The sequence below is a fragment of the Callorhinus ursinus genome, unplaced genomic scaffold (genome assembly GCF_003265705.2).
Source record: "Callorhinus ursinus isolate GAN/ISIS: 27379988/994484 unplaced genomic scaffold, GSC_fseal_2.0 scaffold35, whole genome shotgun sequence".
Taxonomy (NCBI): Eukaryota; Metazoa; Chordata; class Mammalia; order Carnivora; family Otariidae; genus Callorhinus; species Callorhinus ursinus.
This window is the reverse complement of record NW_027397097.1, coordinates 15,933,976-15,959,143: the sequence shown is the minus strand read 5'-3', so window position 1 is coordinate 15,959,143 and position 25,168 is coordinate 15,933,976. Positions and strand designations below refer to the sequence as shown.

At 39.7% G+C, this 25,168-nt stretch overlaps 1 pseudogene; it reads left to right on the top strand.

Moving 5' to 3' along the window:
* Nucleotides 1-13,984: 13,984 nt before the first annotated feature.
* On the top strand, nucleotides 13,985-14,100 carry LOC112806372 (U4 spliceosomal RNA; annotated as a pseudogene).
* Nucleotides 14,101-25,168: the final 11,068 nt, after the last annotated feature.

The window sequence follows — 25,168 nt, the reverse complement described above, 5'->3', positions numbered from 1 at the left end:
GAGAGAGAATGAGAGAGACAGAGAGAGAGAGAGAGCGCGAGCACATGAGAGGGGGGAGGGGCAGAGGGAGAAGCAGACTCCCTGCTCAGCAGGGAGCCCGATGCGGGACTCGATCCTGGGACTCCAGGATTGTGACCTGAGCCGGAGGCAGTTGCCTAACCAACTGAGCCACCCAGGCGCCCCGACATCTTTGGTTTTGATTTCAGGGTAATATTGTCATCATAAAATGAATCGAGAGGGGTTTCCTCTTCTATTTTTTAGAAAAGCTTGTGAAGGATTTGTGTGAATTCATCTTTAAAGAAGTTTTGCCACCAATGAATCAACCCTGTTTTGGACTTTTCTTTGAGGGAAGTTTTTGATTACTAATTCACTCTCTTTACTTGATATCGGCCTACTCAGATCTTCTGTGTCATTTTGATTTAGTTTCGGTAGTTGGTTGCATTCTAAGAATTTGTTGGTTTCATCCAGGTTTTCTAATTTGTTAGTATACAATTGTTCATAGTGCTTCCTTATAATCCTTTGTATTTCTGTAAGGTTGGTAGTTATATCCCCTTTCATTCCTGATTTTAGTAATTTGGATCTTCTCTCTCTCTCTCTCTCTCTCTGTTTTCTTGGTCAGTCTAGCCAAAGTCTTGTCAATTTTGTTAATCATTTCAAAGAAACGACTTCTGGTTTGGCTTGTTTTCTCTATTGGTTTTCTATTCTCTAATTTGTTTCCATTCTGATCTTTATTATTTCCTTCCTCTACTTGCTTTAGGTTTAACTTGCTCTTCTTTTTCTAGTTTCTTAAGGTGGAAGTTTAGACTACTGACCTGAGGTCTTTCTTCCTTTTTTCATGTAGGTATTCATGACCTTCACAAGTTCTAGCAGCAACCTTGCAGGGGTGTAGGATTATGCCCATTTACAACATGGAATCTGAAAGTTAAAGAGGCTAAATGACTTATTTAAGACTATACAGCCAGTCAGTGGCAAAGCTGGAATTAAAATTTCAATCCTCTAAGTGGGAAATGAGGGATTAGATTCAAAGTCCCCATACTTTTCTTCTCTGCCACATTGCTTGTAGAAGCATTAAAATATTCCCAGAGAATTCTAGCTCACATTTTGTGTCACACTGTCTTACGTGATTCTGTAATTATTGTAACCACTGTGCATGCATGTGTGTGTTTTGACAGCTTCTGTAATCAGTGTGTGTGTTTGTGTTCTGAAAGCTCAAGAAAAACACATTTTTTTGAAGGCAGAAAGTATTCTATGAACTTCTATATCTGTAGCACTCAGAATGAGAAACAGTTTAATGTTTGTATGTTGTAAGAGAACCTACTCGATGTTTTTTCTCATCTATTGTGTTATTTTAATTTCAGCAAAATGCTATAGATGGGTGATATTCCTGGCCCCAGAAGCTCAGACATGTTAGTATGTGGCCGGATCAGAGCACTAATAATAAGTGGATTATAGGCATAAAACCAGGTGCCTGAGTCCACATTTTGTGCTCTTTCTGTTCCACATTTGGTGCTATGATAAAAATGGAGTAGGCACAATGAAGTACTTTAAAAATGTTTCATTCATTCATTTACTTATTTAAAAAATATTGAGCCTCTGTTTTATGTGTCAGGCATTGTACAAAATACTTACGGTAAGTGGTGAGCCAAATTAGACATTGTCCTTTTACTTTGGAATGGACAGATATTAATCAAATGGTCCACACAGATACATGTATAATAGTAACTGTCATAAATGTTAGAAGGTAGACTCAGCAGGATGAGTAAATAATGAGGTGATTGACTGGTAAGCTAGGTCATGTAAGACTTCCCTAGGGAGTACTACTTCACTGAGATCTGAAGTTAATAGTAGCCAAGTGAAGAGCAAGTAAAGAGCATTCCATACAGAAATAACAGTCTGTGTAAATGTCCTGTGATAGCCTCAGCTCTTTTAGAAACCTAAGGGTTTTGTGTACTTCATTTAAAACATTGTAGTCAAAACCAGTATGATAGACCACAACTGAACAGTAAAACAGTACAAGTGTATGAAAAAGGCAGGTTAATCCTAACTTCTTCAAAGACCAAATTATCTATCTCTCTGCTTATAAGCATTCACCTCAGAGGACAGAGAAAAGAGCAAAAAAAAAAAAAGAAGTGATATTACTACAGTTTTCTAAATACAAATCTGTTCATGTCAGTCCCTGCTTTAAAAATTTCTCCACCTCTTCCCTGCATGCAACAAGATTGTTCTGCTTTTAGGTAGTGGAGGATTGAACAATTTTAATTTCAATGGTAGTACATTTATTTTAAGGTGTAGCAGAAATTGCACGAGCAATTTCATTATATTTCTTCCTAGGGGGAAGCTTAAGTAGTTAATCCCACTATAATGTACCTTAGACAGTTGGCATGAATTACAGGTGCATTTTTCAGCCATGCCTATTGATCTTTTAAAATATCATTAGCCAAACTTCTGCCTCTATAGTTTAGAAAGTATACAGTTCAGAAGTACACATTGTACATATAATATGGTTTGCTGAACATGGACTCCCACACCCTGAATTTCGTGTTCAGTGCTATAAATTTTTCAGCCATACATCAAAATGCTATTTCTAATGGTACACAAATATAACAGTAACAGCCAAACATTTTTTAGTTCTTCCCAGGTGCCAGGCACTGTCGTAGGCCCTTGGCATGACTAACACATCATAGGAGGTATAACAATACCATTAGGTAGAATTTCAGTTCTGCAATGAAGAAACTGAAGCACAGAATGGTAATTTGCCCAAGATCACCCTGCCAGTAAATGGCAAAGCTAAGATAAACATCAGACTGGCAACCTAGTGCTCTTGCTCTTAACCATCACGTCCAGAGTAGTTCAAAATTGTGATGGTGGCACAGAAAGGAGCAGTTTGGGAAACAGAAGAATAAGAGATGGAATCTAACTTCCTCATCCAGGTACCCTTCTGGCCTCATTTCCTGACCTTCATCTCATGTCGCACTGGGCCCCTCGCGCCCCTCCTCCTCTCCACACTGTGTTGGGGCCCTTCAAGCCTGGGACCTTGAACACCCAAGCCATGAACACCCAGACCCCCATCCCCCATTCATTGCTGTATCCACAGCTTCCAACACGGAGCTCCACTCAGAGAGTCTTGTCTGCTGAGTGTTAGATCCAAGAATATTAGAGCCAAAAGAGACTTCAGAAATCATCCAGAAGAATTTCATAATTTTCTAGATTAAGGAAAGAGAAGTCTAGCGGAGGAGACCATGTTGCTTACAGTTACACATCAAGTCACACACAGACAGGATCAGAACCAAGACTCTGCTCCCAGGCCAGAAGCCTTGCTTATCCATGTAGCTCTCAGCCTTTTGTTCTTTAAGCTCGTCAAGGAAAATCTAAGAAAAAGAAAAACAATAACTGAAGCACAGATAGCAAAGGACTTTGGGTACCTATTTCAATGTTTTTATTAACTCTTGAATACATTCCAATGCATTTCAAAGTGATCTAGAGACCGCAGAGGGGGCCTGGAAGTCAAAGTCACCCTAAGCAATTACAGTGTTTATCACATCAGCACTTCACAAATTAATCCAGAAAGCATCTGGGAACCTAAAATAGGTTCCCTCAAGCCAAGGGGAAAATCTTCATGCAGAGGTTAAGAGATTTGCCCGAAGGCATGTGGGGACTTACCGGTTTGGGATTAAGCTTCATGGGCCCATGTTCTCCAACCTGATTTCATCTGACAATCCACCAACTGCCTTAGCCCTGCAGTGAAGACGCCATTCATTCATTCATTCAACACATTCATTGATGTCTGGTCTGTGTCAGGCAGAGTGCCAGGCATGAGGCACTAGCTGCCTAAACAGACCATCACTGTCAGGATGGCATATGGTCACCCACCCTCAACAGCATGCTGAGAGCCAGAATACGGACACCAGTGAAGTACACATGGGATCCCAGAGAAGGGAAATCATTCTGGTGAGGGCTGCACCTATACCTGGTTTGAATTCTGTTTCCGACTTCTTAGCTCTGGACCTTCAGAAATCTACTTGGCAGTTCTTGGTCTCAGTTGGTTTGACATTAAAATGGTAGGGGGCGTAACGAATGAGAGTATCTACTGCATAGGACTGCTGTGTGGATTAAATTAAATAACATCTGTCAAGCAGTTAGAACAGTGGCTGACTCATTAGTGCTCAGTAAAGGGTTTGTGAATTGTCAGAGGTCAAGGTCTTCCAGCTCTAGCCCTATTTCCACTAGCCACATTACCCCAGGCCAAGGACTTAATGTTCTGGCATTTCCATTTACTCATTTCTAGATAGCAGGATGCTCCATAAGAAATCATAGATCTATGTGTCCCCTATTCTTAGGCAAAGAAACTGTAAGAAAGCCATTCTGAACTCCCAGAGAGTAGCCTCCAATAGAGAGGAAGGTGGAGGGCACTCTGTGAGTCTCCCTTAGAAGCTGTATTCATTTGCTAGGGCTGCCATAACAAAGTACCTCAAACTGGATGGCTTAAACAAAAGAAATTCATTTCTCACAGTTCTGGAGGCTAGAAGTCCAAGATCAAGGTGTTGGCAGGGTCTGTTCCTCCTGAGGACTGGGAGGGGGGATCTGGTCCAGGATCACTCCTTGGCTGTAGATGGCACTCTTCCTGGGGCTCTTCACATCATATATTCCCTCTGTGTGTGTCTTTGTGTCCAAATATTCCCTGTTTTTATGAGGGCACTAATCATGCTGTGCTGGGTCCCACCCTAATGACTTCACTTTAACTCGATAACCTCTATAAAGACCCTCTTTCCAAATAAGGTCCTATTCTGCAGTGCTGGAGGTTAGGACTTCAATATATGCATTTGGTGGGGGACACAATCCAACCCATTACAGAAGGGAATTAACATTTGAATCTCTGAAAAAGAACTAATAAAATTATATGGCAGATTCTTTTACTATTCACTAGGATCTTTTTCCTCTGGGAAAATTAAGTTCCCTTGCCCCTTGAAATTAGTCTTGGCTGGGTAATTTGTTGGGACCAATAAAATGCCAGCAGAAGTGACACTCTGGGCAGCGGTGGTTTTTGCTTTGTCGTGCCACTACTGCTGGCCTTGTTTCAGGGGACTCTTGCTCCATCGGCCTGGGTCCTAGAGAGAGGACAGCTATCAGTAACAGGACCCAGAATGGGAGTAAAACATAAATCTTTATTTTTACAAGCCACTAAGATTTGAAGGTTCTTTATTACCTCAGCATAACTAGATGAAGGGTAGGCAAACTCTGCTTCTTGGGCCAAATCCTGCCTGCCACTATTTCTGTAAATAAGGTTTTATTAGAACATAACCATGTTCATTAATTTGCCTATTGCCTATGGCTGCTTCTGAACTATAATGGCAGAGCTGAGTAGTTGTGACAGAGACCGCCTGGTCTGCAAATCCTAACACATACATTATCTGGTCCTTTATAGAAAACTTGCCAAACCCTGACCTACACAATTCTTATTAATGCAATATATTTGAGGCTTAATTTTTCTTTGGAATTTTGCTTTTGCAACATTCCACAAACTTTGATATGTGGTATAATAATGATCATTTATTTATAAATAGTTTATAATTTATTTTAATTCTCTTTTTCATCTGAGTTATTTTAAAAAGTACAATTTGTTTTTTAAGGATACTATCCTTTTGTTGCTAATAAATACTATTACATTATAGTAAAAGAATGTGGCATATTAAATTCTATTGTTGGAATTTATTGCATTTCTTTGTGGCCAAATACATAGCCTATGTTTATAAGTGATCCACATATATTTGAAAGGAATGTGTATTTTTCTTTGTTAGATGGTCAGTTCTTCTCTGTCTCTGACTCTCTCGTTTTCTCCTTTTATATTTGTGATCAAGATAGTTAATGGTGTTATTCAGATCTTTTTCATCCATACTTGCTTTTGGCTTTTTCATTTGCCTATTTCTGAGATAATGTTAAATTATTCCTTTACAATTATGAATTTGTCAATGTCTAACTTATGTCCATCATATTTTGTTTATATATTTTGAAGCTATGGTCCTATGTATATAAATGTGGCTGCCTCTTGCATCTTCTTGGTGAATTGTACTTTTCATGAATTTGGAACATCTTTCTTTGTTCCCTTGAATGTGCTTTGTCTGGCATTAATACTTCTACATCTGCTTTCATTTGGTTAGCATTTGCCTGTGTCTCAACATTCTCAGCTTTTAAGTTTGTCTAGTTATTGTTTGTTTTAGAAGTGCTCTTGGATCTCTTTTTAGACCAAGCTGAGAGTCTCTGTCTTTGAATAGTGAGAGTTAATACACTCATACTTGTCACTACAAATATGTTTGGATTTATTTTTTTGTATTTTCATTTGTTTTCTATTTAAATCGTTTTTTTTTCAGTTTCCCTTTTCTGCTTTCAATTGGTTTATTGAAGTTTCTTCATTTCTTTCTTTCTTTTTTCTCCTAGTGTTTAGATTAGATATGATTCCTTCAGTTCTATGGAAATTAGAATGACACACACTTTTTTCTTTTTTTTAATTGAAGTATATGATTAACATACATGTTATATTAGTTTCAGGTGTACAATATAGTGATTCAATAATTCTGTACATTACTTAGTGCTCATCACAGTAAGTGTACACTTAATCCCCTTTATTTCACCCATTCCCCACCCATCTACCCACCCACCTCCCCTTGGCAACCACCAGTTTCTTCTCTGTATTTAAGAGTCTGTATTTTTGTTTGTCTCTTTTTTTCTTTGTTTATTCATTTGTTTTATTTCTTAAATTCCCCATATGAGTGAAATCATATGGTATTTGTCATTCTCTGACTGACTTATTTCACCTAACATGATACCCCCTAGGTCCATCCATGTTGTTTCAGGTGACAAGATCTCATTATTTTTTATGGCTGAGTAATGTTCCATTACACACACACACACACACACACATACACACTCCACATTCACTTTATCCATTTGTCTATGGATGGACGCTTGGGTTGCTTCCATATCTTGACTGTTGTAAATAATGCTGCAGAGGGGAGCCTGGCTGACTTAGCCGGTTAAGCATCCAACTCTTGGTTTCAGCTCAGGTCGTGATCTTATGGTTGTGGGGTTGAGCCCATTGTTGGGCTCAGCGTTTGATGAGGAGTCTACTTCGGATTCTTTCTCCCTCTCCTTCTGCCCCTCCCCACTCATGCTCCCACATAAATCTTTTGGAATTAGTGTTTTGTTTTCTTTGGGTAAATACCTAGTAGTGCAATTACTGGATCATTCTATTTTTGATTTTTTGAGGAGTCTCCGTATATACTGTTTTCCACAGTGGCTGCACCAGTTTACATTCCCACCAACAGTGCACAAGGGTTCCTTTTTCTCCACATCCTTGTCAAACATTTATTTCTTGTCTTTTTGATACTAGCCATTCTGACACATGTGAGGTGATATCTCACTGTGATTTTGATTTGCATTTCCCTGATGATGAGTGATGTCACGTGTCTGTTAGCCACCTGTATGTCTTCTTTGGAGAAATGTCTCTTCAGGTCCTCTGCTTAATTTTTAATCAGATTATTTATTTTTTTGGTGTTGGGTTATATAAGTTCTTTATATATTTTGGATATTAAGCCCTTATGGGATATGTTATTTGCATATATCTTCTTTCATTTAGTAGGTCACCTTTTAGTTTTAGTGATGGTTTCCTTTACTGTGTGGAAGCTTTTTTATTTTGATATAGTCCCAATAGTTTAATTTTGCCTTTGTTTCCCTTGCCCAAGGAGGCATATCTGAAAAAATGTTTCCACAACCAGTGTCAAAGAAATTACTGCCTGTTTTCTTCTAGGATTTTTATGGTTTCAGGTCTCACGTTTAAGTCTTTAGTACATTTTGAGTTAATTTTTGTGTATAGTGTAAGAAAGTGATCCAGTTTCATTCTTTTGCATGTGGCTGTGCAGTTTTACCAATACCATTTATTGAAAAGATTGTCTGTTCCCCATTGTGTATTCTTGCCTCCTTTGTCATAGATTAATTGACTATTTAAATGTGGGTTTACTTCTGACTTCTCTGTTCTGTTTTATTGATCTATGTGTCTATTTTTGTGCCAGTACTATATTTTGTTTATGACAGCTTTGTGGTATATCTTGAAATCTGGAATTATGATACCTCCAGTTTTGTTTTTCTTTCTCAAGATTGTTTTGTCTATTCAGGATCTTTTGTGTTTCCATACAAGTTTTAGGATTGGGCGCCTGGGTGGCTCAGTTGGTTAAACGACTGCCTTCGGCTCAGGTCATGATCCTGGAGTCCCGGGATCAAGTCCCGCATCAGGCTCCCTGCTCAGCAAGGAGTCTGCTTCTCCCTCTGACCCTCTTCCCTCTCGTGCTCTCTATCTCTCATTCTCTCTCTCTAATAAATAAATAAAATCCTTAAAAAAAAGTTTTAGGATTATTTGTTCTAGCTCTGTGAAAATGTTATTGATATTTTGATAGGGATTGTACTAAATCTGTTGATTACTTTGGGTAGCATGGACAGTTTAACAATATTGGTTCTTCCAATCCATGAACATGGAATATCTTTCCATTTCTGTCATGTTCAATTTCTTTCATCAGTGTTTTATAGTTTTCAGAACGCAGGTCTTTTACTTCCTTGGTTTATTCCTAGGTATGTTTTCTTTTTGGTGCTATTGTAAGTGTAAATTTCTTAATTTCTCTTTCTGCTTCTTCATTATTAGTGTATAGAAATGCAACAGATTTCTGTATATCAATTTTGTATCCTGGGACCTTACTGAATTCATCTACCAGTTCCAGTAATTTTTCCGTTTTTAAGTAATTTTCCAGTAGTTTTTAAGGCAGGTGGATATTCAAAGTATTAATTGTAAAAATAAAAGGGATATAATCATATTTGTGCACCAAATTTGTGGAAAATTCTTACTGCATATGAAATGGAGATAATCATCCTATCTGTTCTCCCTGTGTCACAAGAGGATAAGGAGATAAAAAGGGAAATGAAAGCCAGTTCTGTTCTGTCAATGTTTATGTTAAGCTAGTTATAGCACCATTTAAGCAAGTTATTTGAACTAATTCTCAAAGCCTTAGCCTTACTTATTAGTTAAAAGGGATTGGATGAATTTCAGGCACAAGAAAACACATAAGTCTGACTCTAGGTCAATACTGACTTTTCCCTGTTGGCAAAATTTCCTTTCTACACTGAAGGCCTTTGAGCAGGTAAAAAGCTACAAGGTAAGATAAAGGACACAGTAGAGCTGCCTCGTTCAAGGGCTCAATGTACCTTTTCTAACTAAGATCCATGATAAATCTGTGTAATTTCCTATAAACCAAAAGAGGGAATTGTATCTGTTTAACAGTAGCTTCAGGTTTTGTTCACACAGCTCAAAATCTTGTTTACATGTCCTGGCTTTTTACTTCTCCTTTTTTTCTCTGCTGACATCCAGTTTATTCTCCTCTTCTAATGTTTCATCTGCCACATTTCATTGATTACTTCATTTGTTCATTTATGGAGTCAAAATTGACCAGATGCCTATAAAAATGGTGGATGCTAATGATACAAAGCTGAACAAAAGTTACTTCTTTCCCTCCAAAGCACAGAAACTGGTTCTTAGAGGATGAATGGTAGGAATTTTATACACATGGGAATTCTAGGCAGAGTGAAAATTATGTATAGAATTCTTCTCTCTCCATGGTTCTGTCCTAATATGTCTGAAATGACTTTGGGGTACTTTGGGATGACAAACAGAGCCCAGGAAAGCCTCTTTAATAAGAAAATTATAGGAAATTCCTCTGTCACATGACCTTTCAGTATGTGAAAGAGCCTTCTTGCCTGGGATTCATTTCCATCTTTGGGGACACTGCTAGATGCGACCTGAAATCAGTGTCAGAAGTCCCAAAGAGGGTGAAGACAAAAGAGGCAAGGGATGAAGATAACCTTCAAGTTAAATCATTAACTCCTGGATTACCTGACAAGATTAAGCCATAATTCTCTTAGGCCTGATTGTAGGGAATTGCTTTTCTATGCAGTAAATTCCTGTCTGGAGTTGGGGCAGATCCAAGGTCTGTGGGGCCTGGTGATTATTATACAATTGGGGTGCAGGAAGGAGGGTGGATCTTTACAAACATGGTTACAACTACAAATCCAAAAGTAGATGCAGAGCCTTGCAAAAGGCCCATGCAATTGAGGGGCCCCAAAGCTTGTCTCTCATTAGATTCCTGGCAAATCTACCTCTGACCAGAGCTTCATCCATGGCAGGAGGGAAACATTTGGGTTCTTCAGGCATGTCTGGGCCATGAAGTCACTAGGACTTGTTTTTCAGCATGCTTCATAGGATGTAGCTCACCCAGGTATCTTCATGACATATCCTTGAGTAACAATTTTACTTAACCCTATTGGGTACCAAAGTTTTTGGAACCCTAAATCCATATAATTAATCAAGAAGAGTGTGTTTGTTGAGTATGACAGAAACCTCAGGATGCTAGTCTTTTCTCTGGGGTGGTTGTTAGTCTTCAGAGGAACAAGCGTCATCATTCTTTTCTGGGCCTATGAGGGCTGTGAACCAAGAGCCTTCAGAGCCACCAGGGCAGTCCCTCAGGCAGAGTAAGTAAGCTCCTTTGCTCTGGGGTGTCAAGCATGTTCCTTCCTGTATTCCTATGTTAATCAACTTGAGTTCTGGTTTAAAGGCAGTGAATCATCTTGAGGACAGACTGTGCTGTTGGTGCCTGCAGGAGTTTCAATGGACAACTTGGAATCCAACACTGTTGAATTTAGAGGGCAAAAAAATTCACATGTAAGAAGGATGTTTCTCTCTCCGACCAAACAAAATAGAATTAATCCTTATTAAGAAGGAGGAGACCTACAATGACTGGCAGGGAAGGAATGTCTGGGGGAAATAGTGATTTGCTAATTTACTTAGTATCCTTATTTCTATTTGATTTCCTTCTTGTCCAGGAGTTTTGTTTGGCATTGTATGTGCTTAGTCATTTTGTCATGCATCAGTCAGACTCTACAGATCGAAGCAAAGACAGGAGCTGGGGCTACAAAGAAACCTAAGAAGGTCTTGCTTTATAAGGAATGACCAGCAGAGAATCTGACCCCAAGAGGTGCTTTGTAAATATCTATTGAAATGAATAGAATTGAATTAAGTTAAATGTGCTCATAGTTTGGGGGAGAATAAGGACTAAAAAAAGTAATTATCCTACAATGTAGCAACTTTTTCTCCCTTAGAAGTGCAGGGTTATATAGACATTAAGGGCTCTATATTTAGAGAGATTGGTATGAAATTCAGGCTCAAATCCTAGCTCTGTCAATAATCACCACTGTGACCTTGAGCAAACTGCTTAGTATCTATGTGCCAATTCCCTCATCTGTCCAATGAAATAAAGGCTAGTACTTACCTCAAGTGGTGTAAAATTACAAGAGATAATATAAGTAAATCACTTAGTAAGATGCCTGGGCACAAGAACATTTTGAGTTGCAAAGGATTTACAAGGGCTTAAGGAGCACAGTAAAATGGAAGAGAAGGAAGTTTTGCATTTGAATAGTTGGGGACCAGGATGTGACTTAGGGTGGATGAGGATGTATGGATTAGTGGATGGATGGGATGGATCGATGGATGGATGGATGGATGCATGGATGGATGGATGAATTGGCAATAGGGTAACTGTGGCATGGAAGAGGGTTAGCCGAGGATCTTTTGTTCTATCTGACCTCAGCAGAAGCTGTTTTCATGTCCTAGTGGCTCTCATGTCGTTCATAGGATGGGCAGGGTGTGACAAAGCATTGGTGTGAGGGACTCTCTTTCTTTACATTTCTGCACAATCCACAATGTGTGATTCTGGTGCAGTGAGTTATCAATACACCAGGGTTTTGGAGTTTAGGGAGAGAGAGCCAGGCAGAGAAACAGGATAGTCAAAGAAGGCATTAACATTGGTGGAAACATTCAGGTGCTGTGGGCAGTGAACACCAACAAGGAGGCTGAAGCAGTAGGAGGGGTTCGGACTTGTTCTTCCAATGAGACCTAGGGACTCCACCAAATAACTGAGGGCATCTTTGAGGAAGAGTTGAGATCCTGCAGGTGGGGCTGTAAGCTTGCAAAATTTGGGTACTAATAGACCTTATTCATTCTCTCAGGTTGGTGAGACTTGAGGACATTTGGGTTACACAAGGTTTTAAGTATTTACAATACCATTTCTTCCTTTAGGGTTTCTGTTCTGAATTTTAATCATTTTGTTCACCTCTTTCAGTGATAATTTGTAAGGAAGAAAAATAAAATCTAAGTGTCTGTTGAGAAGGACAAACTTTTCCTCTTCCAGTTTGGGTCCTATGCTTGGGGTCTGCAAATTAATTGACAACAGGCAGATTAAGAGGAGAAAAGACAAAGATTATTTATAGAAGAATAATGGCAGCTGTATTTCTCTACCATATTTTGTAGTTTTCAATGTATCATATTTTAAGTATCCATTAAATCCCAATAAATTTCCATTTATTCCCAAGTATTTTGTATTTTTTGATACTATAGTAAGTATAGATTGTAAAAAGTTTGTTTGAATTTTATCTTCCAATTGGTTATTGCTCATAAGTAGAAATATAGTTGATTTTTGTATATTGACTCTGTGGCCTTGCTAAATTCACTTCTTAGTTCTAGTAGGTTTTTGCAGACCTCTCAGCTTTTGTGTTTTTTCTTTCTTTTTTTAGAACTGAATGAATTTTACTATACAGCTCACTTAGAAATCTTTAAATACACAACTTAAGATAGTATATGTTGAGTTTTGAAAGATAATTCTATTCCCATCACTCAAGAACTAATGAAAACCAGTGCATTACCAGCTAGTTTGAGTTCTGATGTGTTCACGTTTTTCTTCTAGAGCTTGCCCAAGTTCTAGCTGCTCCTCCTCTGTTGTAGGAGCACCTGTCCTTGCCCCTAGACAGTCTGAGATGCTGCTTCTTGCCCTCATGACTCTGCACCATGATGGCTGCCAGCTGGGTCTTCACCTCTCGTTTGGGGTTTGGCTTCTCCCATACTCCCTCTCAGCCTCTGGAGCTGGCCAGGGTATACTCTCTGGCCCACCCACTTTTCAGCACCATGCTTCACCCTCCATTAGTCATGGAAGGGAAGGGTGTCATGGAAAGAGTGATTTTGGTGGCTGGGAATTGAGATAAACAAAGGATCTGGCCTTGGCAGAAACAAACTCCTGGGACTTACTGTGCAAACTATTAAACCTCCAAGCTGCAGAAGTCCAGTGACTTGGTTTCCAACTTGACCTTTTACATCAGTTATGTGGGTGGGGTAGGGATGAAAGTCTAAAAGCTGTTACATAGAAAATCACAATAGACGGTGATCACAATAGTAAAGCAGCCATTTTTGTTTGACCCCACAGCATTTCAATTCTCTTCATTGCTCAGTAATAGGAAAATAAAGTAATCTAAATGCTATACATACATATTCACAACATGGTTTCTTTTAAGATATGAAAGTATGTTCAGGACTTTCATGAATTTTAATTGTTCACCTACATAAAAAAGCTGGTCTTCTTTATGCCTTGCATGGTTTTTGATCTTTCACTATGGTACTTTCCCCTCTACAGCATCTATTGTTCTCCATAATAATCCCCCATCTACTGCAAGACTAAGAATACCTTGTGTCTGGTATGGTCATTGGTTATCCCTGTATCCAGCACAACACCCAAGCACAATAAGAGGGGATGAATCCTTAGCATTTTCTATGTAGACAGTCATGTTGTCTGTGAATAAAGACAGTCTTGCTTTGTTCTTCCCTATCTTTATGCATTGTATTTCTTATTCTTACCTTATGGCACTGGCTAAAATCTTCTGAATAGTGCAGAATAGAAGTGGTAAGAACAGACATCCTTATTCTGTCTTTCATTGTAGGGAAAAAGCATTCAGCATTTCACCATTAAGGATTAGGTTAAGCATAGGTTTTTTTCATAGCCCTTTATCAGACTGAGGTATTTCCTTTTCCTTCCTATTTTGCTAAAGATTTTAAAAATAAATGGGTGCTAGCTTTGCACAGTGGCAGTATCGTAGCCAATGAGGTTTATCCAAGGTGCGATTATTGCTAATTAAAGATAAATGGGTGCTGAATTTTGTCAGCTGTTTTTGCCATCTATTTCAAGGACCCATGGTTTTCCTCCTTTATTTTCCTAATATAGTTAATTACATTGACTGATATTTGAATACTGAACTATCCTTACACTTTTGAGGTAAGTCTTAATTGGCCATAATGTGTTATCCTTTTTATATAGTGCTGCATTTTATTTGGAAATATTTTGTTAGAAATGTTTTTATCTATGTTCATGAAGATGTAATTTTCTTGACATCAGGGCTGACATGAATATTAGGAAGAAAATAACTTAAATAACACATTTTACATAGTTATTAACCATTTAATGGTCCTAACCATGTTAGAATTGTTTAGTTGCAAGTAATAGAAAGTAAGTTGAGCTCACTTAGGCAGCTAGCACTGATCCCAAGATCAGACATGAGACATGTATCCCAGCTTCTGGAAGGAATTGGAACCACGAAGCACCAAACCCTTCACCTCCCTATGTTACTCTCCTTACTCCTCAGCTTCATCCTTCCCACTTTGAGGACTTTCTCTCTCTGCTCCTCTGATTTACATGACATATCCTAAGCTTATTAATAATAAAAAAATAAGTACATACATAAATGAGTCCCAGAAAGGTTCAGAAACCTTTCTCATGCAACATTAGTCAAATGCATGCACAATTATAAAGTAATGGACTAGTCTTAGTCTGAGAAAAAGAAAAAGTGAATTAGATCAATTGATCAAAGCAAAAGTTTCATTAGTAATGATTATAGTTAATACTCACTGAATGCATACTATCTGCTAGACCATTGGTAAGCACTTCATCTGCTTTATCTTATAAGACCTTAACCACACCCTTATGGATAATTATGGATAATCATATTATCTCCATTTCACCAGTGAAGAAGTTGAGGCTCAGTGAGGTGAGATAACTTTATATATGCCTCTCTGAATTATAAACTTCAGAGTCAATATTGTTGCATCTAAATGGAATGGAGGCCTCTGGGTAGAACACAAATTATTTGAAACAAAAAGGGAAGAAATCAGAATATTAAAACTGTTAACCTTTCTATTGTGTCTGAGATTGCATTTATTATCTATGGCAATATAAAGATGATTGCCAGCAATAATGCTACAGGAAGGCTTTTGTTTAACAGTGCTGCTGCATAGCCAAAATTTTAAGCTCAATACCTTTTTATATTATAGTAAAGAAGCTTTTGTATTCTCAATAGCCAAAAGAGCCACTGTTATAGCAGAAGAATATCAGAAAGAAAAAGGAACATAAATTTAGTACTAAGGAAGAACTTTAAATTAGAAAAAATAGCCAATAACAATACAACAAGGATTACTACTTTATTAAGTATTTACTAAGTACTAGGTGCTCTGCTAGATGCTTTACCTTTACTGGTTTATTTGCTAGTCACACAACCCCAAAAGTGGGTATTATTGACTCCATTTTGGAGGCAGAAAAACTGAAGCACAGAGAGGTTCAGGAACTCTCCCAGGAATCACAGCAAGTAAGCAGCAGAGCTAGGAGTCTAGCTTGCATGGTAGCAAGTTATATGAACACGGATTGGCTCTTGGCCTTTGGATTTGTGTGGCCCATTCATTATGGTTATTTTGAAAAAGAGTGCTTTATGATTTTATGCCAATTTTCAAGATTCCTTGCTGCCCTTTAGAATAAGACAATATTGTGAATCCAGGAACGCTGAGATATTCTTATTCTGGCTCTCAACCATAGAGATTGCTGCATTTCCTTGACCACAGAAAACACTGGCTTCTACAGCCCAGAGGCCCAGGGCTCATAACCATTTCTAGTTCCCCAAAAGTGCTGAAGACTAGAATGTAAATAGTCCTTCAGCATGAAATAGAGCAGGGCAAACACATCCTCAGGCATACACAAGCTGGAAAGTTTGCTCGATACACAGAGCTCTAATGGCAAACACAGCAAAGCAAACATGGCATTGAGACGAGAAAAGGGAAACAGGGCTGGGGAAAGTCAGCTGATCACATCCAGACATTATCTGCCTGAACATCTGGTTCCCTGGAGGGGTATAAGGAAGGACCTGGGTGGCCCCAATTTGCTTCTTTCAAACACTTGCTGCCCTGATTTTGGCCTAGCTTACATATTGAGCAACAAAAGCCATTTGGAGAGGCCTTTGTTTGGCCATATCATAATTTGGCATCCAAGATGAAAACACCTCGAATATTGACATTCATCCCAGATGAATTAAAAAGAAAAAGGACAAATATCAAATCAAGGTGCTCCCAGCTGTTGAAGTTCACAGGCTCACTCTAGACTAATGAAAACTCATACTAATGAAACCTGGCAAATGGAAATTTGGGGACCCTTCCCAGGGGGATCTCTATGGTACTTCCTTAGGTAAAAGCTGCCTCCATTTGGGGTTCTATGAGTTAGGAGGAGGAAATCCTTCCCTGCCATTCACCAACACACACTATTCCCATGATCTTCACATCCACCCAATCTAATAAATCTCTTAATATGCTTCTTCAGTGATTATTGATTGATTGGCACTAAAATCTTGAGGGTAGCCAGTTGATTTTTAAGAGATAGAACCCTCAATCCTTATGGTTTTCCATTCATTAAAATAGAAAATAACATCACCCATGGATTGGTCAAATACATTTGTTGGCAAGTCTGGAACCCCTTCAGGTGAATGGCCAGTAGTACAAGGAGGCTAATTCTGTAGGTTATGAAGAGACAAGGTGAAGATCAAAACACAAAGCACTTTCTCAGTTCTGTCTGTTTGCCTGTCTTGAGAAGTAATGAGTCTTCCAGAAAGGGGGGGAGCAGCACATTGTAGAAGTAGCCAAGCCTGTGATGAGGTTTTAGGCACCCTGCCAGGTCAGGAAAACTGAGATTCAGTGTTCCTAAATTGTTCTGAGACATTTCTTGAGCTTCCTCTATATTCCAGGCATGGTGCTGGGTGCTGGTGGCATAAAGACGAAGACAGAGTCTCATCAGAGGCACACAGGATAGCTGGGGACACAGACATATAGACGGACTATCTCCATTGGGCATGTAGGTGCTGGACCAGAGTTCTGTGCAGGGCACTATGGGAGCACAATGCAGGGGACTGCTTAGCTCCGGCTTGGGTGCAGGCAAGGGAAGAGGTGGAGAAGTGTTTCCTGGGAATGATGCCTGAGCTGAGTCTTAAAGAGTGAGTTAGGAGAGGGGCAAGTGGACATGGGGAGGTGAGGGCACCATACCACAGTCTTGCCAGATCCTGAACTGGGAGCTGGGAAGGATGTGGAAATGAAGCCGGAAAAGCAGGGGCCTGGTAACAGAGAAGTGTGTGTGAGAGAGACATCTCTACACCCATCCACAAAGCACAGAAGGGCTGTTTCAAGAAGTTTGATCAAATGCCTATGATTTGAAGCCAGCCAGTCCTAAATTCAAGTGTCAGATCTGTAACTTACTCCTCAAGTGAGCATCTAGCAAGTTGTTTAACTTCTGGGTCCCAGTTTCCTCACCTGCAAGCTAGAAAGAATGACAGTACCCACCTAATGGGGGTGTTGTGAGGACTGAATGAGGCAGTGTGTGCAAAGCCCTTCATGTGGTCTCAGCACACTGTAAGCACTCAGTAATGATAGTCATTTTAAAAACATATATACATTTGCTCAAGATCTCACAGTAAATGGCAGAGTGTGGATCTGACACCATCTGCAGGGAACACCCAAGAAGAGAGTGGGAGTGACCTGCCTTGGGGGCCAGCAAGAAGGGGAACAAGCTCAGTAGAGAATTTAAAACTGTAATAAAACTGAATAAATGTTAGTCTGCTTTTTATTGTTGTCAAGCATAGAAAATTCCAAACATCGTTAGTGATAAAATACTCCTCCCCTTCCCATATGTTTTGTTGGTTTAAGAATTTCTAAAAATTGCTGCGTGATTACTGTTGAGTTTAATGATATATCTGAAAACCAGTGTCTTCCAACATACATTGTCATCTAAAGAGCTTCTCCTGGATCTCATTCAGTGGAGCATAATTTTCAAATGATCACTCTAGCTGCTTTGTTTCCCCCTTTTACATTTTAGGCAGATAAACATTCCAAATGATCACTCAGGGTGACAGAAGTGAAGTGACAAATTCTCTTTCTTCATGTTTCAAGCACTGGGCTCTCATTGTGTAGTCTGAATCCATTGTTTCAATAAGGGAGTATGTACTTCCATAAGACTGGAAACCTCACCTGCACGCTTAGTGTGCTCACATAACTGTGAACTATTAGGAAACTATAGGGAGTTATCAGAGTTAACTTCCATGTGGATAAAATATTTATTAAAGAATAAGGAATAAAAATGGGCCAATTTAAAGCTAATCACTACAAATAATTTTTCCTGTAGAAGAGGGTATTGAAAACTTATCTGTTCCATGTTTCAAATATGCTAGGGTCTTACCTCTGCTGGTCTGTCAGGTTCTAATGGCCCTGCTGATGCAGCCCCTCTTCCCTCCTAACTCCTGCAGGGCTCCCACTGTCCCTATGTCTCTCCTTCTCCATGCTGGAACCCCCACAATCCCATCAGCAGAGTCAGTTACTTAGGTAAAACTGTGTCCATCTGAGGCCTTGCTGAAGTCCAAACTCATCACCCAGGATGGGCAACAACTCAGTGCTTAGCAACAATGACAGCTTAGCGGGTACGGCACCCTCTGGAGTAGGGAGCTATAGATGAAACATTAAAATAGAGGATGAAGAGAGAGGAAGGAGGTAGGTTTCAGAGTGGGGGTGACTGTGGAGAAGAAGACCCAAGTGAGGAGAGAGCCCAGAAAAGAGAGGTGGCTTACAGGGTGGGGTCAGGAGGCAGCATCAACAGTGAAGTTTTTCCACTTCACAGTTTTGCCCAAGGCAGAGGAGTATAAATTTGTTCTTTGTGTTCTGCTAGTTTGGAGGGATTCCAAAAAAGTCCCAAAGCCTTGGAACTAATTACAGCAGATGATGGGCACTCTTGTAAATACACGAGGAAAAGACAGGAACAGCCTTCTTTTCAAAAGAGAATTTGAGTGAAGTAGCCAAAAGCCTGACAGGGACAAAATTTTGGTATCTAGGCACAGAGACCCTATAAACCCTCCTTGTTAGAAGCCTATGTGTGTGCCTAGTCTTCCAAGGACTGGATTTTAGAAAGAATTTTATTTATTTATTTATTTATTTATTTATTTATTTATTTATTTAATTTTTAATTTATTTATTTGAGAGTGAGAGAAAGCACGAACGGGGGAGGGGGAGGGGCAGAGGCAGAAGGACAAGCAGACTCCCTGCTGAGTAGGGAGCCCGATGTGGGGCTCAATCCCAGGATCCCGGGATCATGACCTGAGCTGAAGGCAGATGCTTAACCGACTGAGCCACCCAGGTGCTCCTAGAAAGACTTTTATTAATGAAAGATCACTGTGGAGTTTACAGAAGTGATCTACAGAATGACAATGTACTCTTGAGATGGCCAATGCCACCAGCTCTCTTCACTATCTGGAGACATTCATCCTATATTTGTTGGGCATTAACTTTGCCTCAGGCACTTTGCTTGACCCTGGAGAAGCAGTTATGAATGAGAAAAACACAGTCTCTATCTTTACCGGGATTAGAGTCTACCAATGGTAACAGTAATTAATAATATAGTAATTAAACAAATTATTACCCATACAGTAACAAATTCAATGATTTCAAGTTGTCAAAGTGCTATGAAGGAGAAGTACCCGGTGCTATGGAAGAAATAGGCTGGCAGAATTCAACCATGGCAGTTCTTAGTAGGAAATCAAGAGTAACATGAGGCCAGGAATAACGTGGTGGGATCATATACTCACCTATGAAATCCCTGGCATTTGCTAAGGGTAGCTATAGGAAGTTCTTTGGCACACTCAGACTGAGATACTCCTAATGGAGTGACTTACACTCACATAACTTTATCTTGGGGGAATCAACATTTCTAGATAGAAAATACACTTCCAAATTGCACACAGACAATGACGATTAACAGACAATGACAGCAATGTGTATGGTGGAAGAGCCCACATTGGCCTAAGTACTTTCAGGGAGGACGTGGTAAAAGCAGACACTAGCCTCAAGGCCCTAGGACAAGCCAAATGCTCTTACAGTGAAGAAAGACACAATAAAGAAGAAGACTTACACAAGGGGTGTTTTCCCAGGAGGAAGGGAAGGGATACAGCCTGATGCAACAATTTAATATCCGAGAAATGGACACAACAAACTCAACAAATAATTAAACAATATGCTAGAGAATAGAGATAGGCAAGAGTTTGCACTAAAACCCAAAAAGGATTATTAAGTGGTCTCATTTAAATGGAAACAGAGGTACCCAAACCTCTGGTTTCCCTAATCTGTGGCAAATCACAAATAGTGAAGATACTTTACATAAGTGTTCTCTTACTATTCTCACTTAGACTCCTCAAAATAAAAAAATAAAATAAAAATAAGAGATATTCAATCATACAGTTGGAGAGGGGCATAGGAAGTTTGTTAAATTTGGTGAAGTATGGCCCCAAGATGGAAGACGGACCTTACTCAGAGAAGAGAATAGTGGTTTTGTTAGAGGAGGCAGTTGGTTAAGTTCTAACAGGATGCCTGGAGGCTAGCAAAGAGGAAGTCATGGCCAGCTCTTGGGGAAGTCAGAGGCCTGCGCTGGCAGCACTCCACAAAAAGTGGGATCAAACCAGGCAGGCCCAAGATGGCGGATGCCAAGACAGGAAACCCCTGAACAAATAAGGAAGAAAAAGCACAAAACTCTGCTTCCAAGAAATCTCCACCCCAAGTAATGAATAGTTAACAACTGTCAATGAAAGATGGAAACCCAAGCCCCCAGGGAAGGCAGCTCTCTCTGTGTGCACCCCCCAACCCCTCTCTCTTTCTCACATCTCAAGAGTATAATTTTCACTTTAATAAACTTTCCCACTTGTGTCACTCATCTGTCTGTCTTTGAATTCCTTCTCCAAAAGAGACCTCAAACTTTCTGCAACTTCTTTGGGATGAGGTGGTCAAGGGTGGTCAAGGGTTCAGGGCCTGAGGTCTCCTCAGTTTACCCAGCAACAGTTTTATCTCCAGAAACACCTGGATGCGTTGTACTGACCATTTCTTCTTACTGCTTTTCATGGTCTGGAATGATTTTATTTACCTCTACTTTTTACAGTAAAAGTCTCCCTACTCTAGTGTATACAGTTTATGAGGACCAGGACTTTGCTTGTCTAGCTCACAGAAACAGTCCAGCTTCTCACAGTCCTTGGAACAGAGTAGGAACTGAAATAAGTATTTAAGGAATGAGTGGATGATACTACATCAAGATATTACAACAAGCCAGATTTGGCCAGGCAATGAAGGAAGTACATTCCAGATAAGTGATACACAGCAGAGACCAGTACACATTGCTCCAAGTGGAGGAAACTCATCTTGAACAAACCCACAGCAATCCTAAGTTTGAACAGGAGAGGAGTAAAACATGACAGATGCTTCATTCTTCCAGAATATAAGCTGAGCCTCACAGAAAACTAAAGAAAAACCAGGAGTTTACTTTGGACATGATGAGTTTGAGATCACCTGTTCTCCATTCAGGTGGTATTATTAAAGTAGGCAGTTGGATGTACAGTTCAGGAGAGAAGTCAAGACTGGATTTGAGATGATAGTATGAAAAACAAAGTTCAACTTAATAAATTTGAAGATATAATTGGCTTTCTTAAATGATTCATCAATCAGGCAGCCTCCCATCTAGCAATAGAGGGGTGCACCCAGGAGCTATACAAAACATAAGGTTTTTATAGGAGGGAGGATGGGGTAAGAAAGTTATAAGCAAAAAAAAAGAAAGCATTGTTCCAGGCTAGATCACCTTCCCATGGGGGAAGGTCAGGGAGACTTACCAGGCAGATTACCTCATCTTCCTTTGTGACAGATTACTTCACTGGTGCTCATCAGAAATTCTTGATTAGTAGGTTAAGACTTCCATTTCTGGGGGAGGTTGAAACTGCCATTAGGTTAGCTATTAAGCCCTGATTTGGTGACTTGGCCTGATCCAAGTAACACTGTTTTGGGCCTTTGGTTTTCTTTTTAACAAGAGATATTTCATTTAGCTGAACTCTAAAGTGTGAGGACAGTAGCACTAGAAGATAGGCTGGAAAGGCAGGTTGGGGACAACATGCTAAAGGATTTTGAAAAGAAAGATACATTCTATGGCTTCATGGTGATGAGGATGAAGATGATAACTATAACTAACTTACCTGCTGGACAAGAGAACATATGAGAGTCAGCACTTAGCATTGGGAATAAGTGCCTAAGCCTGGGGGCCTTCAGAGATGGCATGCTCAAGCATGAGACCTCCCGGATGCCTATGTACTTCCCAACTCCCCTCCTCTGAGTCCCCTGAAAGGAAAAGGAAAGGGGCTACAGGGGAAGATGACACAGTGACCACACAGACTTTGCACAGTCTATTTCCTGCTTGGAAGGAACTGAATGTGGAATTAGTCATGTAAAAACACACGATAGGTGATCTTAAGGGAGTATTGTGACATTGTGCTATAATGAGAAATATGTATTTGGTCTTCTTCTCTGGTTCTAAGTATAGAGCTCATAAAAACCTTGAAAAGTGATGGGGGTGCAAAGAGCATCTTTTGTTGTTCCTTGTTAAGCCCTTTTCAACCTTACCTGAGTTGATGCTAATGAGATGACTCTGGAGGATGAGTTTATGCTAATGAGACGACTGGAGGATGGGATGGGTTGCCAGAGGAACTTTCAGCCCTCACCCCTCACCCCCTCCCCTGGCCTCACCAATGGCCAATGACTTAGTCATCCCTGCCTATGTAATGGAACTTCCAGAAAAACTCTGAATGAAGAGGTTTGGAGAGTTTGTGGTGAACACACAGAAGTGTGGGAGGGTAGCCCGCCCAGAGAGGGCATTGAAAGCACTGTAACTCTTTCCACATACTTTGTCCTATGCATCTCTTTCATTAGGGCAGTTCCTAAATTGTATCTTTTATAATAAACTGGTGATAGTAAGTAAACAGTTTCCCTGAATTCTGTGAGGTCATTCTAGGAAATTATTGAACCTGAGGCAGGGGTTGTGGGAACACCCAATTTATGGCCAGTTGGTCAGAAGTATGGGAATCCTAGACTTGTGATTGGCATGTGAAGTGGGGGGCAGTCCTGTGAGACTGAGCCCTTAATCTGTGGGGTCTGCACTAACTCCTGGTAGGTAGTGTCAAAATTAAATGGAATCACTAAACACCCACTGTCAGTGTCCATAGAGTTGGAGAATTGGCTGCAGGCATGGGGAAAACCCACACATTTGGTGTCAGAAGTATTGTGTGTGAGTAGAGAAATAGTTTTCCCTTTAGCTATATAAACCTGTTCTCTTGACTAGGCATGAGGAGCTATAGGGCCCTGCTGCCATCTTGTGTATTTCCTACTATGACCAGACAACAAGAGGTGTGAATAAACCAGGCATTGGCATTTAAGGATTTATTTGCATCAGCCATAGTTCAGAGGCTATATTGGGCAGCCAGGTCACCAAAAATCCTCTGCCGTGGTAGCCACACCTGCAGAGCAGCAGCAATAAAGGGCCCCCCTGCCTTAGAAGAGCTTGCTAACATGATTCTATTTCAAGCCCTTCTGCATGGCAAAGCCTTGCTAAAAGCTTTATATATAGTATCCCATGTAAATCTGTAAGGGTGGAAAGGTTTTCCCTCCTTCTAGGTTCTTTGGCTAATCTAATAACTGAATTAACATAAGACAGATTAACAGGAGAAAAACAAGCAGAAGTTTAATAACATGTATACTCCTTGTATACACGGGAGAGACCCAGGAAACTGGAGTAACTCTCTGAAATGTCCAAAGCCATCTCTTTAAATATCATCTTCAGCTAAAGACATAAAATTTGAGGGTGGGGAGCCAGTTATGGGAGGTTACCAGGAAAGGCATGGTAAACAACAGTAAGATCATTATGCAGATTTAAGTTCCTGTCTTCTCTCATACAAGTTTCTAGAGATTTGGTCATCCTCCTCTTTAAGTAAGTTAAGGAAGACATCCTTACAAATGGGGATTTCCCTTATAAATGCAAATGTCTCTTATGAAAGGATGGGTAACTTCTCAGTTTTCAGAGCTTCACCTGTTATTTGTTATTTGTTTCTCAAAATAACCAATATAAAATAATATGTCAAAGAGGCCAATTTGGGGGTGGCAAAATCTGCTTTCCTTCAAATGCTACAACAAACATTTTCTGGTGGCCAAGCCAATAGATACACATCAAATTATAGTTATGACTCCATGATTGAACCCAATGGGTACATTCTAAATGGAGGACTGAAAATTGCAACTTTATGAAGACAAAATTCTTCCATTAAAAAAACTTCTGTGTTTAAATTCAGTTGGCAAAATCTAATCCTCCTGCTGATTTGTAGTTTGATCTATAACCTTAGAATTTGCTTACATGGTCCTAAAGGCTATGGAACAAAGAAATATGCATTTGAAAGCTTCAGTGAAATAATTAGTTGCAACCCCAAAGATGCACAAATGTTATTTCATGATTTGGGGCCAGCTTCTTCTTCGTGTGTGGGGTAGGGAAGGACAGCATGTTTTCCTTTTTCAATTACTTAAGACTGATAATGAGTCTTTCTTTGACTCAATATGTCACACCACTGAAAAACTGGTTCCTATTTTAGTTAATTTTTGTGAGAACTGGGTGAGGAGTATTTCTGCCAGAGAACTTTCTCCTCTCTGTTTTGTGTATGACAGCATTATGTTAAGGAAAGAAGATTCCCATTGCTTTGCCAGCTTAAGTTCTAGAAAGATGTAGAGTTTTTAAGCCAGACTCCAGGAGGATCCATGAACCCATAAAGCAGCAAGTGATATGTATTTGTTAGGTATGTGCATTTTTCTTGGATGGGCCTATAGCTTTTATCTGAATCTCAGAGATGTTCCTGAGCTTACCAAAGATTAAGATCACTGTTGTACAACTTTCTAGAGGTATAACTAACTAAATAGGTGGAATAATAGAGACTATAGCTGGATGTATCATAGTAATTTTATGTAAATAACAGTGTTGCAATCGAGTATGAAATAGTTATGGTCCACATTCATGATCTCCATGTTTTTCTCTCTCTGAGGTTCTCTAGGTCCAGCACTTTGTCA